We start from the raw sequence: 17,276 nt of genomic DNA on the forward strand, positions 1-17,276 counted from the left end.
ATACATAATTAAAATATATTAGCTAATGAACAAAAATACAATCCATTTGTAGCTGAAAGGAAGATAAAACAGAAATGTTAATGATTAATATTAAAAATATTACAAAATTAATGCATAATGGCAGCAGTCTATAATTTACCTTTGATTTTTAATGAAAAGACAAAGTAAGATTTTTCCATATGAAGAGAACCCTTCATGATTCTTAAAAAAGAAAATTTTATTTGAAACATAGTGTGATGATTTAGCTTACTACAAAAAGTAGCTCAGTATACTATTTTAAATATTTTTAAATTGTCATAATAATACAGCAGAAGACAAATTAAATAAAAATATGAGTAATATAGCATGTATTTCTGGATGCATCACCTATCTAATCATTTGAGTCTGGTTTTTGAGAAATAATAGATGTTAAAATGAGATTTTCTTTCTTTGTATTTAATTTTACCAGCACATGAATGACTAGAAAATGTAAGTTATTTTTATCTTTTTATTGAAAACATTAAAGTTATTTTATTAAAAATAGGAAAGCATTGTTTAGTTGAATATATTAGTATTTATAGAAGGCCTAAATTTCCAAATAAGAGATGAGGCCATTTAATATCACCTTCTGCTTGAAAATTTTGTGCCAGTCATGAACAAACTTATGGAGTATTAGATAGAATTTGGACATAGTTACACAGATTCTTTATAAGTCTTAATTTTCCATTTTTAGAAGATATGCCAACAGATGTGCGTATTGGCATAAAAGTCATCTTCCTGGGTCAATTCATAGTTTAGTCATAAAAATAACAACAAATTGTTTTTCATTCTTTACAATTTTGATTTCTCTATTATATGACTACTTTCCTTCAAGTTTTGTTATTGATTTATATATAATAAATTTATGCATATATTGTCAGTATTAGATGGTCTATAGAAACTGCATAATCACACACAAAATATCATTTTTAAATATTAGCTTTCAGAATTGCAATAGAAGAGTAAACTGAAAAGAATGGTGGTGTTTATGTTTGAGTCTCATGACAAAATTAAGTCAAAACCAGAAGTTTAACAATTAAAGTCAAATTATAATAACTTCTTCTTAAGGGGATTGGATTAGAATATAAATTGTATTGAGAACTATCCTAACAATGTGAATGAATGAGGGAAGTAGAAAGCCTGTCTAGAGTACAGGCGGAGGTGGGATGGGGAGTAGGGAGATTTGGGACATTGGTGATGGGAGTGTTGAACTGGCAAAGGGGGTCTTTACATGACTGAAACCCAACTACAATCACATTTGTAATCACTGTGTTTAAATAAAAATATTAATTTTAAAAATAGAATGTAAATTGTTCTAGGAAGAAGGTTCTGCCAAGCAATATGAGAATATAATAAACTAAGCTAGAATGATATGCACATATAGAAGAAACCATGGGGCCGGGCGGTGGCACTAGAGGTAAGGTGCCTGCCTTGCCTGTGCTAACCTTGGATGGACCACGGTTCGATCCCCCTGTGTCCCATATGGTCCCCCAGGCCAGGAGCAACTTCTGAGCACATAGCCTGGAGTAACCCCTGAGCATTACCGGGTGTGGCCCAAAAACCAAAAAAAAAAAAAAAAATGGGGCCGGGCGGTGGCGCTGGAGGTAAGGTGCCTGCCTTACCTGCGCTAGCCTAGGAGACGGACCGCGGTTCGATCCCCCGGCATCCCATATGGTCCCCCAAGCCAGGAGCGACTTCTGAGCGCATAGCCAAGAGTAACCCCTGAGCGTCACCGGGTGTGGCCCAAAAACCAAAAAAAAAAAAAAAAAAAAAGAAGAAACCATTAGGGATGACAGAATTTAATTCTGATGAGAAGGACATGTTTATGGAGGCATCACATAACATGTAATTATTGCTATCAATTATTGCCATTCAATCAAAGTGAGAAGATAGCTTAGATCAAAAACAGAGTCCAGACAGAAAGAAGTAGCAGTTCTCATTTAGGAAAGGAATGAGGGATGTGTTACCAAGATGAAAATCAGTTCCACAATAATAAAAAATAAAGTGGTATTAAACCCAAATGTATATAAAGATATATGTTCATATTGAAGGAAATGATTGAATAAATTAATATAGTGAAAGAGACAAATCTCTTAAATAAAATTTAAGTTATTTATATAGAAACTATACAATTAAATAGATGAACTATAAATTTCCACTTCCTAATTTTGGCTGCTTCTAATAATTCCTCCAATGCAAGGATCACTATAGAGAAAGAAATTAGAGTGTAATAAAATTGTTTTAAGATGAAAATTAAAAAAAAATCTTAAAAGTTGACTAGACCAGGGGCAGAAGTAATAGCACAGAGGTAGGGCATTTGCTGTGCACATGGCTGACCAAGGACAGATTAGGGTTTGATCCCAGGCATCCCAGATGGACTCCCAAGCCAGGAGCAATTACTGAACTCATAGCCAGGAGTAACCCCTGAGCTCCACAGGGTGTGCCCCCCCCCAAAAAAAAATGTTATCTAGACCAGATCCAGAGTGATAATAGAATGGGTACATCACTTGCCTTGAATGGGGCTCACCTGAATTTGATTCCTGGTCCCCAACCTGGATATTGAATTCTGCCAGAAATGATTCCCTAGTACAGATCCAGAAGTAAGTTTTGAGCATTGCTGCATATTTAACTTCACCCCACCCACCAACCACCACCCACCAAAAAGAAAAAGGACTCAAATCATTAGTCATACTCAATGTGAACAGTGATATATCTTGTTAGCATCGTATGTTCTTATATAAATAATAAAAGTAGCACTTAATCTTACTGATATTTTTCCACCAGATATAAATCTTAATCTAACTATGAGAAAACATCATGTATTATGCATATTTCTATAGAGTAAAACCCTACAAAATACTTAGTCAATAATCCTCAAGTTGTAAAAGTAATAAAAGCAAAGAATGTCTGGGAAACAGACATAACTATTTTTGAGGTATGACTACTAAGATCAATTTAAAATTTTGAGGGAATTTGAAATAAAAAAATAGTATAAGGTGAAAACTACAAATCTTTATAACATGCTCCTAGGATTAGCTGATTTAATATAGGAAATCCACTATAGAACTATAATATTAATGGTAGAGATACTTGTATTGGGTATAAATAAATTACCTCTTTTCCTTCATAAAGTGTCTATTTATATTATTATATTTTGTAAAAAAAAAAAAAAGAAAAAGGTGGCGGTGGCACTGGAGAGACAATATAGTGAGAAAAACACTTGTCTTACTTGTAGCTGACAAAGATTCGATTAAATAGTTGTATCAGAGACCACAAAGCTGAAAATACTGCCTATTAAAGGACATGCAACGGCCTATGCTCGTGAGCCACATTTGGCTCTTTACACTTTTAATTTGGCTCTTCTGTGTGCTGGGTGGCCGCTCCAGGAGTCAGGACTCTGCTCCTAGCCTCTGTCAGTGCGTGCCTTGTGTGGCTCTCAAAATAAATTTCAATCGTGGCGAGATTTGGCTCAGTTGAAAAAAAAGGTTGCCGACCACTGCTCTAGACCATGGCTTCTTAGCATACATTTATTGTATATTACAGCTGTCTGCAGAACTATGTTTCCCTTTGGAATCACTAACCTACACTTTAAATGTATTTTATAATGGTTCACCTAGAAAAAAATGTGATGCAGAATAGAAACTACTCAGTGTCCTATAAGCATAAAATAATGTTTCCAATAAAGATAATATAAAGATTCTCTCATAAGAGAAATCAGTGATGCAGTTTGACCTTACATAATAGTTGTATTTAAAAAATGTCCTATTTAGAGCCTATGTTGATTGTATAATGTGTAAAGTACTTGCCTTACATCTGACCAATCAGAGTTCAATCTCTAGCATCATATATGGCCCATCATAACTTCTCAGGAATGATCCCTAAACCCAAAGTTAGAAGAAAGAACCATTGGGTATGACCCAGAAAAATGAAAAGAAAATGTTCTATTTATTAATAGGATGAGAGCTATCACAGATACAAAACATATTTTGATTTCTACTTCTATTTCTGTCTCTAATTGTATATCACATTCATAAACACTCATACAAATACTTATATTTTTTGAAAAATAAAATTATCTGTGTATGTTGTTCCAAATGTAAACATAAAAGTTACATAACACAGCTAAAATAAAATTGTTTGATTACAGCTGGAGGATAGCAAAGTGGTAGGGCATTTGCCTTGCACGCTGCTGATCCAAGATGGACCCCGGTTCCATCCCCAGTGTCCCATATGATCCCTCAAGTCAGGAGCAATAATTTCTGAGCTCATAGCCTGGAGTAACTCCTGAGTGTCGCCGAGTGCAGCGCAAAAAACATAATAATAATAATAATAATAATAATAATAATAATAATAATAATAAAAGTCCCAGTTTATTTTTATAGTGTGCATAGTCTGTAGACAAAAATAAAAAAATCAGGGGCTGGCCCAGAGCAGAGGTGCAAACAGTAGAACATCTGCCTTGTGCACGCTAACCTAGGATGAACCACACTTAGTCCCTCAGCATTCCACATTGTCCCCAAGCCAGGAGCAATTTCTGAGTGCATAGCCAGGACTGAGGGTCAACAGATATGCTCCCCCCAAATAAAATAAAATAAATTTAAAAAAATCAAGAAATCAACAGGACTATAAGATAATTAAGTGGATAAGATTCAATCTGGCCATATCCAGCCTAGTTATGATTTCCAGTACTTCATTGTGCTCTGACCATTGCTATGTGCCATTCTAGAAGCACTGAACAGCACTGGGTGTGACGTTGATGTCCACAGCACTACTGGGTGGCTGGCCCAGGTATCCTCAACACTCCAGGGATGAAGCAGCCGTAAATATTTCTGTGTACTGAATAGAGGACATGTTTGGATGAGACCAAAGGTAAAGTCTCCCCACACTCCCATATGTCCCTATCTCTTGAGGACCCAATTAAAAAAAAATTAAATATTTAGATATGGCTCTAGAATAAATAGATTCAGTTGCATATATTTAAGATGCTTTATTTTAATAGAAAATGTCTCAGCCTCTTATTGTTAATATTGTGAAAATGTATTCTTTGTCTTTACCAATTAATAATATTAAAGAAATAATAAAATATTAATTATAAAATTAATTAAAATAAATAATAAAACTAATTAAAAATCCAATTCAACGGTGAATAAGTAGTAGAGGCATAGGACACCCTGCATCCCTGTAATTCTCTTGGAGCACCCTGGAATCTTTCCTAAGAACATAGCTCAGGAGAACCTCCATATCACCAAAGATAGCTACTTATCTTGTAAAAAATATTTTACAACATTGAGCCAAGAGTTTTTCCAACATTAAAGAAGCACTACTAGGTTCACAGCTATGGCACAATGCATAGGGCAATCGCATGTTATCGTTAGCCTTCCTTCTGAAGAGATTTTCTTTCTTTTCTTCTTCCTTTTTTTTCCTTCCTTTCTTCCTTTTTCTTCCTTTTTTCTTCCTTCCTTCCTTCTTTCTTTTTCTTCCTTCCTTTCTTCCTTTTTTCTTCCTTCGTTCCTTCCTTCCTCTTTTTTCTTTCTTTCTTTTTTTCTTCCTTCCTTCTTTCTTTTTCTTCCTTCCTTTCTTCCTTTTTTCTTCCTTTGTTCCTTTGTTCCTCTTTTTTCTTTCTTTCTTTTTTCTTCCTTCCTTCCTTCCTTCCTTCCTTCCTTCCTTCCTTCCTTCCTTCCTTCCTTCCTTCCTTCCTTCCTTCCTTCCTTCCTTCTTTCTTTCTTTCTTTCTTTCTTTCTTTCTTTCTTTCTTTCTTTCTTTCTTTCTTTCTTTCTTTCTTTCTTTCTTTCTTTCTTTCTTTTTCTTTTCTTTCTTTCTTTCTTTCTTTCTTTTCTTTCTTTCTTGTCTTTCTTTTCTTTTTTTTTTTTTTAAATATGGAACGCTTCACGAATTTGCGTGTCATCCTTGCGCAGGGGCCATGCTAATCTTCTCTGTATCGTTCCAATTTTAGTATATGTGCTGCCGAAGCGAGCACGTCTTTCTTTTTCTTTTTACTTCTTTCCTTCTTTCCTTGTTTCTTCTTTCTTTTTTTCCTTGTGTCTTCTTTCTTTTTCTTCTTTCTTTCATTCTTTCCTTGTTTCTTCTTTCTTCTTTCTTTTTCTCTTTTCTCTTTCTTTTTTCTCTTTTCCTTTCTTCTTTCTTTCTATTTCTTTCTTTTATTTCTCTCCTTCTTCCTCCTCCTTCTCCTCCTTCTCTTTCTCCTTCTCCTCCTTCTCCTCCTCCTCCTTCTCCTCCTCCTCCTCCTCCTCTCCCTCCTCCTCCTCCTCTTCCTCCTCCTCCTCCTCCTCTTCCTCCTCCTCCTCCTCTTCCTCCTCCTCCTCCTCCTTCTTATTCTTCTTCTTGGTTTTTGCTTCATACAAGCAGTGCCTGGGGGTTCCTCCTGCTCTGTGCTCGGAAATCACTTCGGGCAGGCTCAGGGAACATTTGGGATGCCAGGGATCAAATTGGGGTCCTTTTGGGGTTAGCCAGACTGATTTTTTAGCACAGAACCAGGAGGAACCCATGAGTGCTGCAACAAAACAAATAAAAATAAAGCAATACTAGGGCTCTTTCCCTAAAGACACAGTCATTAATATATATAGTCATTATTGGTACAAAAACACAAAAGTTAGTATATTTAGATATTATTGTGTCTTTTTGGGGAAATGATGCAAAAGGAGATTTGTTAAATATGGGGATAAATTACAAGGTTTAATTTTACTTATGAAGTCATTTAGTTATTTTGACAATAAAACATAATATAATACAAAAATACTGAGAATAATCATTTCACAAACCATTTGAGGAACTCTTTTATGATATCTTTTAAAATTATAGTTAATTTCAGTTTTTCTATTTTCAGGTTTTTTTTCGTTGGGGGCTACACCTTGTGGTGCTCATGAGTTACTACTAGAGGCTTTCTGAAAAACATATGTGGTCTCAGGAACATCTCATGTAGTCTACAAGCAAGTCAAGTGCCCTATCCACTGTTCTATTTTTCAATTTCAGTCTTCTTTTTTATTTAAATATGGAACGCTTCATGAATTTGCTTGTCATCCTTGCTCAGGGGCCATGCTAATCTTCTCTGTATCGTTTGAATTTTAGTATATGTGCTGCCAAAACGAGCACAATTTTATTCTTCTTAACCCAATACATCAGCATGATAGTAAATAAAATCTCAAGAAATTAAAAGAGAGTGGAAAAATGCAATTTTAACTATATCATTGTACTAACGACACACATTTTAAATAATGATTTTCTATTTTAAGTACCCTTTTATCTCAAGTGATCATTTTTGTATCATAGTCTTCTGTTATATGTACTTGGACTCTGCTTTGCTAAAACTAAGTAGGTGTCTAGAACTTACACTGGGCTTTTTTTGAATTATTTATATACTAAGGTAAGATTAGAATTAACTTAATTAGCATTAATAGTTGTATATTTTACTGAAATATATATTACAAAAATCTATACAAATTTCCATTCACTATTTCCAATCAATATTAAATCTTAATTAGAGTATGCTAATAGGAAAATTGATTTATTTGGAGTCCTTGTTTATTTGTGAAATCAACATGAACCTTAATTTAACACATCAGTATATAGTCATTCCTTATGAATTTGCCCTAGGAATTACAAAATTATTATTAGAATATGGCCGCAGGAGCAACTGTTAGCTTGACAGACTTAACCCATTCCAAGAAAAAGAATGCAATATTTTGCATTAAATTGTATTTTAAAGTATCAAAAGCATTTTGCATTTTATTATTTGTTGTACTTTGGATTTTTAAATAAGTTAAATTGACCCTTTTTATCACAAAAGTTCAGAATGAGAAAAGTTCAGTAGTGATATTTCATTTTGCTGCTTTTTAAAAAAAATATAGTATTCCTGCTTTAGGCTGAACTGTTCCTGGAGAAAGGCATTAAATCATGCTACTAGCTCAGCCTTATTATTTTATACACTTCAGGATAGAACTGGAAATGTCTTCAAATTGAAATTTATATTGTGGCATTAAATAACTTCAAACTCAATGTGTTTCTTCAAGGATGAACTAAATATTCATATGAAACGTGTATTTAATAGTCAGGCATAAAAGCACACTGTAGATCTTTAAAAAATTGAAAAGGACTTAAACCTGTAGATTTCAACATTTTGAGATTTCAATAATGCAAAAGACTTCAATCAGCTGTTACTTTATGACCTATTTCTATGGATAGCATTAATTACAAAATTGGTAGCTAAAACTGGACAGTAGATTTATATCAATTATAGTACATATAGTTAAATGAGAATAAAGACAATGGGATTCTATGTAATCACAATAAGCAGTATTACATAATATATATTCTGAGAATAGCAAAGAGTACACATACACACAAACACACATGCACACACAAACACACACTCACACGCAAGCACATTTGAAATTAACAGGCTAATAACTAGCCTAGGATAGAGTTGTTTAGTTCCTACTAATGATCTTCGAATGAAAATTCCCAGTCCATGAATGTATGTATTTCCCCATCATTTTATTTTGACATGGACTGACCTTCCATTTGGCAGTTTTCATAGGCAATAAAATGAATGATAGAGAGACTTTTAGAGATAAAAAATACTTTATGCAAAGTCATTGGGCCAGACAGAAGCCATTCAAAGCAGTTCCTCTTTCAGAGTGAACTGTATTTTCATTTAATTGTTGAATGTGAATAGGAATGACATGGACTACATATTGGAAAGATGATGACTGAAAAATCTTGAAATTGTACTTACAACCACCTAATTTTATTTTCTTCTGTTTTGAAGTAAATCATGGAATTGAAAGTTATGAAAGCAAGCCCTCCTAGAGGCTTGTACATGAACAAGCCTATCATGATGGTACATGAACTTTTATAGCTAACTTGTTTGTACTGACAGCAGAGACCATCCTAAGGGAGACCCAGAGGAAAGTACTTGATTTTACACCGTGTTTAAATGGCAATAAAAGTTATCTATAACAATTTTACTAAAAGCCAGTTGGACTTTCTAGAATTGAAATTATAACCACATTTTTATTTCAGATGTTAACATTTTAAAGTGCTAGCTCTCTGAGAAAACAAGTGATGTGGCCAGACTAAAATATTGGTTTTAGAACACATCCTAATAACTTACCAATATCTATTATCTTATTTCTATTTATAGATCAATCATTTTATATGACCTTTGTAAACTCCAGTAAAATTTAAATTTACATGGTAAATGAAAACATTTATTGAGCAGAACCATACATATTTAAACAAATTTGGCAAAAGTATAATTACAACTATTTGCATTTTGTAATTTAGTTTTTAATCAAACATTTAGAAAAATGCTACCATAGAAAATACTCCATTTTTTTATTTAATGTTTACATTTAAGAAGAAATAAATTAACCTGTAAATATATGTACAGCATTAATTTTATTTTTAATTTTATGATATGAAAATGTAAAATATGAGATTTCTAACTCATTATATAAATTTTCCTTTCCAAATGTGTCATCATTTTGCAGATTTTATTACTCATAAAAATAAATGAGACATGCAAAAAAGTTAATATCTCTTACAATGAGCAAAATTGCAATATATTTTTAAGATTAGCACAAATTTTGATATAGCCTCTGTTGCAAGTGTTACTCTGTTTGCTATCAAAATTAATAACTGTTTAAAAACTATTACTTAACATCTGATTTATAATGACTTTTATAGTTATAATTTTTAAAAGAAAATATTTTTTTCTTAAATAAAATTCTTACAATTACTGATTTTATCTTAAATAATAAGGAATTGAAAATTCCTTTATTCAAACAGCTATAATTTCAGGAGATGGAGAGATATATGTGCTAGTACAATGTGTATGGCACTTGTCTTGCACAAAAACTGACCCATTTTTATCTCAGATATTACACACAAATATTTCCCTGAGTACTCTAGAAATGCTTCCTAATCATAGAGCCAGGAGTCAGCCCTGAACAACTATGGGCAAGATCCACAAAAACCAGACCAAAACAAAACAAATTCTCTGATTCAAATAACAAATTATTTTGTATTCTTCCCTAATAAATAAAATTAAGAATTGTTTTAGAGGAGAGAAAGGTGAAATAAAAAGTGCTTCATAGTGATCATATAAAAGTGACTATTTTATGTCCAATTGTGATCATATATTCTAATAAAATATACAGGGAATAAAGATATATAACACATGCATTCAATATTGTCTGAATCCTATTCAATACACTTTACTATCAATTCCATTTTAATACAAGTACACTACTTTAGAAAATAAATGAACAGAAATTACCAAAATTATCATAAAAAGGTATATTTCCTCTTTGATCTTTTTTTTCTTTTGCTTTATGTTCTTCATTCATTAATCTATAGTTTAACACATTTACATAAATATTTGCGCCAATAGGTCTCAGGCAGTGAAGAAAGTGGGATTTCATAAAGAATGTTTAGAATATATCAATGACTAATTGACCCTAGGTATATTGATTGAATTAGGAGAAAACAACACATCAGCATTTATTTTTACAAAGAAAAGATGAACAAAAATCTCCCAAGTTGATCCTTAATGTGCGACCACTTTTAAAAATCACTTACATATAAATTAAAGTTGAGAATTTTAATATCTTTCGTGAATATTTTAAGTCAATGTCTTAGATTGTTTTAAGATTTTATATATTTGTATTTACTAAATATGGAGAAAGTGATTGTAAAATGTGACACACTCAGAAATTCTAAATATTTTATAATTATGAAAACAAGAATGTTAGTTTATATATCATATGTTTAAATTTTTTCACTAAAGATCTAGTGAAAAACTAAGTGTACTTTGGTTACAAAATATCTTCCTATTGCTATAATAATAATCTTAGGAGTTCCAACTAATAGTGGGTTTACATGTAATAAAACTGATAGGAATGTAGTTTATGATTTTCATAAATATAAATGTAGTTCTTTGAAGTATTAATTTTTTATTTCTCAAATGAGGATAATAAAAATATGGGTTTGGTAATATTCATGAGTTTACAGCTGGTAGGTTGTGCCCTTATTTTAATTTTCTATATTTTCATACATATGTTTACAATTAATTCCATAAAGTTATCTCTGCCTGTTGTAGAAAAGTGAAGTGAGACAGGAAAATTAAGTAATTTTCTTAAATAAAGCTGTCAATAAGTAACATAGGTGATAGAAATACACAAGAAACTACAAATTCCTGTACACTTTTCTGTCACGCCAGAATTAATTTTGTGTTTTTAATAATATAGAAAGATATATTAAATTTCCATAATTTTTTATATATTTTCTAATAAAAACAGCCTATTTATTTGATTTTTGTTTGTTTGTAGGTCTCAACAGTGATGCTCAGGGGTTACTTCTTTCAGGCTAGGGGAACTAGATGTAATGCCAGATATTGATTGAACCCAGGTTAACAGAATGCAAGGCAAGTGTTCTACTTACTTTATTATTGCTCTGGCTCCAATAACAACTTCTTGATTGCTACATTTTCACAGTTATATTAATTATTTGTTTAAGGATGTATGTATACTTTCTTTGTTTGGCATTTTGTTTATCTTGGAAAGCACTGAAAACTAGTTTTGGTGCCTTTAAATTGGCAAAAATAAAACACTCAAAATGTACTATTTATATATTTAAAGATAAAAATGAAGTCAATTTTTCATCAAATAGACTCAAAGTCATTTTATTTTTATTATTGTAAGTTAAGTATTTCTGGAAATATTTATTTTCCTACCATCTATTTATTACATGTTAAAATTTAATAACTGCCAGTGTGATAATATATCTGAAATGAAAAACATGTTTGCTTTAATTTTTTCAGACATATTTTCTGTGATTTTATTTGCTCTTGTTGTACAAACTAATCTGTTTAATAATAAATGTCCTCTGAGTATGTACTATCTCAAAAAGAAATGCTGACTCATCTGAATTTTAAATTGCTTTTAATTATTATTGCTTCCCATAATGATTACAGTAGATCTTAATAGTTTTTATCCAATATTATAGGTATAAAGTTAAACTTTGGAAAATCTAGACATTTCAGTATATACTTGCTTATATTTGTGAGACATGAAACCATATTATGTTGTCTTCAAAAGTCTTAAAAATTAATCTTTGTTTATTAACTCATTTAATAGGCCTTCAATTATGTGTGAAATATTTTTCTTATTTGTATATTTATTTAAAAGCATGGCAAAATATCAAAGAAAAGTAGAATTCAAGTTCTTTTACAATAAAAAGTATTATTATATTAATTTAATTTGGATTTTGTAGCACAATAGATTTTTAGGACACATCATATGTTCTTTGCCTCAATGTGTCCTTGATGTATGAGTTGATCTATTTGGAGAACATAAGTACTGCAAACCATGACTCATTATCTGCCATAAATGACACATTCATAGACAGAAAGCTAAATCATGATGTTTCCCTTCTCAAGAACCCATTTTGACCGCAGTAGAAACCAATTTGAAGCTGAAAGAAAATAAAAATATACATATTAACCATGTTCCTTCCCACATCAAATAATGGAGTGTATATTTTCCTACAACCAACACATATTCTCCCTCCTTTTCCATTCTCATCCAGTTCTTGAAAGGTACCATTCCATTCTCTTATTTTTATTTTACTGACACAATTATGTTTTAAAGACTCAGTGAATGGAACTAAGTGACTTAAGATGAAAAATTCTAGCTTTATTAATGTAGTTCAGTAAATAAATACTAACCACTATAGAAATTGTGACTTTGAACATTTAATGTTGCATTTTATTAGGATATTTTTTGTCTATTTTTAAATTAATGAAAAATTCTTTGTCTAGGTATTCCCCAGATAAAATTCTGGAATCTTATTTGATTCTGCTATTACCTTCAAACATAATATATTTTGGGTATTGGAGATAATGTAGTGGGTAAAATTATTTCCTATTATGTGGAAATTAGATTCTGATCATCACATATGGTCCCAAAACATAATCAGCAATAAATTCTAAGCACAGAGCATTGCCAAGGTCCTTGTCAGGTACTAGAACTGGCTGATGGTCCTGAATCAGAGACACCATGAGGATTGAGAAAACAAGACAGGCATTAGAGAGAAAAGCATGTTTCAAAGGGCTCCTGCTTTTGTGAAGTGAGAGCCCTGACTCTCCTTCACATACAATATTATTGTTCAGGGACAATCAATATAGGGGGGAAGACAGATACCTATCTAATGTTAATCAAGCCTACGTTGTTATTTATATTTTCAAACAGAAAAAAATGTGAAGGGAAGAGAGATGTAAAATCTCTGTTGATTTTCTTCCATTAAGAGATGTGACATGACAAAAGCATTAATAAAATATCCATAGTCCACAGGACTTTTCCTGTGTGTGCCAGCATTCTGGTCATTCAGAAATTAAGGTCATTAGATAACATTTTACTGCCCCTCCTTGATAATCCAGGGGGATTATCAACTCTCTAGCTAAATGTGTTCATTTTTTGGATGTCTTTATAGCCAACAGACCCCAAACCATGATCACTTATAAAATTTCCGACCTATATTTTAGCTAGTATATTATAAAAATGTGTAAATGAAAGTTTCCTTTAATGAGGATGTATTGGATTCATTTTTCTATTAATTGGACAAAATTGACTTTTTGTCAAAATTATTATCTTATTTCATTTAAAACCATATGTGTGTATACATACATACACACACACACACACACACACACACACACATATATATATATCTTTCTCCATGTTCTTCAAGATAAAAGTAGTATTTTAAATGGCACTGCAATCTAGTTAGTATTTCTTACATTTGGTTTGTATTAAATCTCTAGAAATGTGTTTGCAAAGATGGCTTATTTTGGGGTGTTATACATACTGGACAAAACAACATATTGGGGTCTGGAAAGTGATAGCACAGAGGTAGAGCATTTGACTTGCAAGCAACTGACCCAGGACAGACCTGGGTTCAATTCCAGGGCATCCCATATGGTCCCCTGGGCTAGGAGCGATTTCTGAGCACAAAGCCAGGAGTAATCCCTGAGTGTCACAGAGTGTGGCCCCGAAACTAAAAACAAAACAAAACAAAAAACTAATAAAAAACAAAAACAAAAAAACCCAACGTTGTGTATTTAGAGATCATGCAGTTTAATATCCCCTATAAGAGTATAGAAGATTCCAATGTCTACATTTTAAACTATGTTTATTATTGTTTGATTGATAGACATACTCTAAGGTAATGCAAGTTGATAAATAATTATGCATTTTCCTGATGCTTGATAATATTGATATGTTTAATATACATGGTCATTTATTTTTGGGGGGGTCACACTCGGCAGGACTCAGGCATTTTTTTCTTGGCTCTAAGCTCAGAAATCGCTCCTGGAAGGCTCAGGGGACCATATGGGATACCGGGATTTGAACCACCATCCTTCTGCTTGCAAGGCAAATCCCTACCTCTATGCTATTTCTCTGGCCTCTATACATCGTCATTTTCATACTGTAATTAAAATGTTTATTTAAGGTGCTAATCCATAAGTGTGTCTACTTGCTTATTATTATTTTCTTTTCTACTCAAGAATAAACGTTTCTATGTTTTGCATGTTAAACTTTGATAAACTATCATATTACTCAGTGCCACAGAGTTGGTGAAAATCCCCCACAACTCTAGGTTCTTCTTGGGAGAGGTAACTAAACAATATTACAAATAATTGCAAACAAAATGATTATTTAAAAATATAGATTTATTAATCCTTTATATATCATTTTAATTATAAAGAAGAGAGGGGCCAGAGAGATAGCATGGAAGTAAAGTGTTTGCCTTGCATGCTGAAGGTCTGTGGTTCGAATCCCGGCATCCATTATGGTTCCCTGAGCCTGCCAGGAGCAACTTCTGAGCATAGAGCCAAGAGTAACCACTGAGCGTGGCCGGGTGTGACCCCCCCACCCAAAAATTGAAGAGGATAACTTGTAATATTGATCATGTAATAAAAAGACTAGAAGCATAAAAGAGAGGGGGAATTTCACACACGGAAGGATTAGGATTATTTTACCTTTATTTTGAAATTAAAAATGAGTTCCTTTGGATAAGTATTAGCTGATTGAATTACACTTAGTAATTCATATCAAAATATTATTCTATGTGAGAAAGGAAGAGCATTTTCCCAAAACGACAAAGAAAATTAAATAAGTAAAATCATATTCTATATTGCTTTTAAAATATTCTGAGTTGTTAAGTAAATGTAACTGTTTCTCTGTAAATCCTCAGCGAATCTAACAGATTTTCTTGAGGTTTAGTCAATTGACTGAACCTTAGTTCTTCATACCAAAATAATTGAGATTAGGGAAATTTACTCTGTCATATTGATAAAAAAAATAGTTAAGCTTTTAAAGAAATGATTCCTTGTCAGCAGTACCACTTGTAGCTATTTATGCAAAGTTTCAAAATCAAGATATCAAAATGATATTTGAAATATTTTTCTCTTGTTTCATTAATCATGATAACAAGTAGAAAAAAACTTTAAATGCTTATCAACAGATGTTTTAATTAGGAAAAATGGCATGGGTATATATATATATATATATATATATATATATATATATATATATATATATATATAGAGAGAGAGAGAGAGAGAGAGAGAGAGAGAGAGAGAGAGAGAGAGAGAACTATCCAATCACCAGCCTTAAAAAGAATTACAACATTGGGGTAGGAGCAATAATTCGGTAGGTAAGATGCTTGTCTTGTATGCAGCCTACCAGTTTTGATCTGATCCTGAAAGTCCATATTATTTGCTTAACGCTGCCAGGTGTATATTCCTGGGTGCAGCCAAAAAGAAGCCCTCAGTACCTCTGGGTGTGGCCTCGAAGCAGAAAAAAAAAAAGACATTCTGTAATGGATATCTATGATGTCTATGATATGATCTAACTGAGATTATATTATGCAAAATTAAATAAACAACTATCACACATCTGTATACATTTCACTTTATGTGAGAATATGAAATTGTATACATATATCTACAAAGAGAGTTGAATGATGATTGTCAGAGATTGAAAATGAAAAAGTTAGGGGCTGGAGAGATAGCATGGAGTTAAGCTGTTTGCCTTTCATGCAGAAGGACTGTGGTTCGAATTCTTGCATTCCACATGGCCCCCTGTGCCTGCCAGGGGTGATTTCTGAGCATAGAGCCAGGAGTAACCCCTGAGTGCTGCATGGTGTGACCCCCCAAAACACACACACACACACACACACACACAAAAGAAAATAAAAAAGTTAGAAGTTATTACTCAATGCATATAAAATTTATTTGATAAAAGATAAATGTTAAAACTTTGGATACATTATAATACAAACTTACAAGTTATTAAAAGGTATATATAGCACAGTACATATTTTAACAGAAGTACCAAAGATAGAGGCAAGTATTCTAATTATTTAATAAGCTATAAATACACAGAAAAATTATATTCATATATCTTGATATGAATAATGCCAATATTAGAAAAACTGTGACAAACTTCAAAGATAGAGTCAAATATAATATAATGAATACTGATTCTTTATGACCAGTTCATAAAATATGAAAAGTCAAATAAAAATAATTTAATATATAATTATTTTCAATTATGTTATGAAGTATAGTTTTTTCTTGAGTTTTAATTTATCATCAAATCTGAGTGATTTGAAAGCATTTACAGGTTAAAAATGATCAAATATATAGAAAATTTCAGTGACTCACTTAAATAATGTCTACATGTAAATATAATTTTGTTCTTTTGATGTAAGAGATGGCTATAAAAAGATTGAGATAGATAAAATATTATATGTTTTAGCTTTTTAATAACTGAAGCACAGAGGAAATAAAAATTAACATCAAAAATGAGTAAATCAAATTGAAAGGAATATTAGAAAATACTGCAATATCATTTAAATATTTTTTAAGTATTTTATGAAGTACAATTCCTTAGTATCTTTGTATTGTGCTTCAATAAAAGATCTAGTTGAGCCAAGAGGTTCAAAGAGGTTGATTTATTCATTGTAAAATGCTCTATGTAGCATAAATACTGCAAGAATTTTGTCAAAATAACATTCACTTGTAAGCTTAAAGAGGACCACTTTATGACTGCAAAACATGAATATAAAATGTGGTATTAAAGCAGAAACTCATTTAAGGAATTTTGTGATAGGAATAAATTGAAATGATGAGTGGTTACTCAAAGTAGTGATAGAGTATGAGGTAATGCTATCGC

The 17,276-nt window shown here is 31.9% G+C and overlaps 2 non-coding genes across 2 annotated transcripts; both read right to left on the reverse strand.

Annotated features, from left to right (window-relative positions):
* Positions 1-5,888: 5,888 nt before the first annotated feature.
* On the reverse strand, positions 5,889-5,995 carry LOC125996295 (U6 spliceosomal RNA). The gene has a single exon (XR_007491244.1). It is a non-coding gene; the product is annotated as a U6 spliceosomal RNA (small nuclear RNA).
* A 1,026-nt stretch (positions 5,996-7,021) lies between these two features.
* Positions 7,022-7,128, reverse strand: LOC126026047 (U6 spliceosomal RNA). The gene has a single exon (XR_007501561.1). It is a non-coding gene; the product is annotated as a U6 spliceosomal RNA (small nuclear RNA).
* Between the last annotated feature and the right edge of the window lie 10,148 nt (positions 7,129-17,276).

The sequence above is a fragment of the Suncus etruscus genome, chromosome 1 (genome assembly GCF_024139225.1).
Source record: "Suncus etruscus isolate mSunEtr1 chromosome 1, mSunEtr1.pri.cur, whole genome shotgun sequence".
In the NCBI taxonomy this organism is placed as follows: domain Eukaryota; kingdom Metazoa; phylum Chordata; class Mammalia; order Eulipotyphla; family Soricidae; genus Suncus; species Suncus etruscus.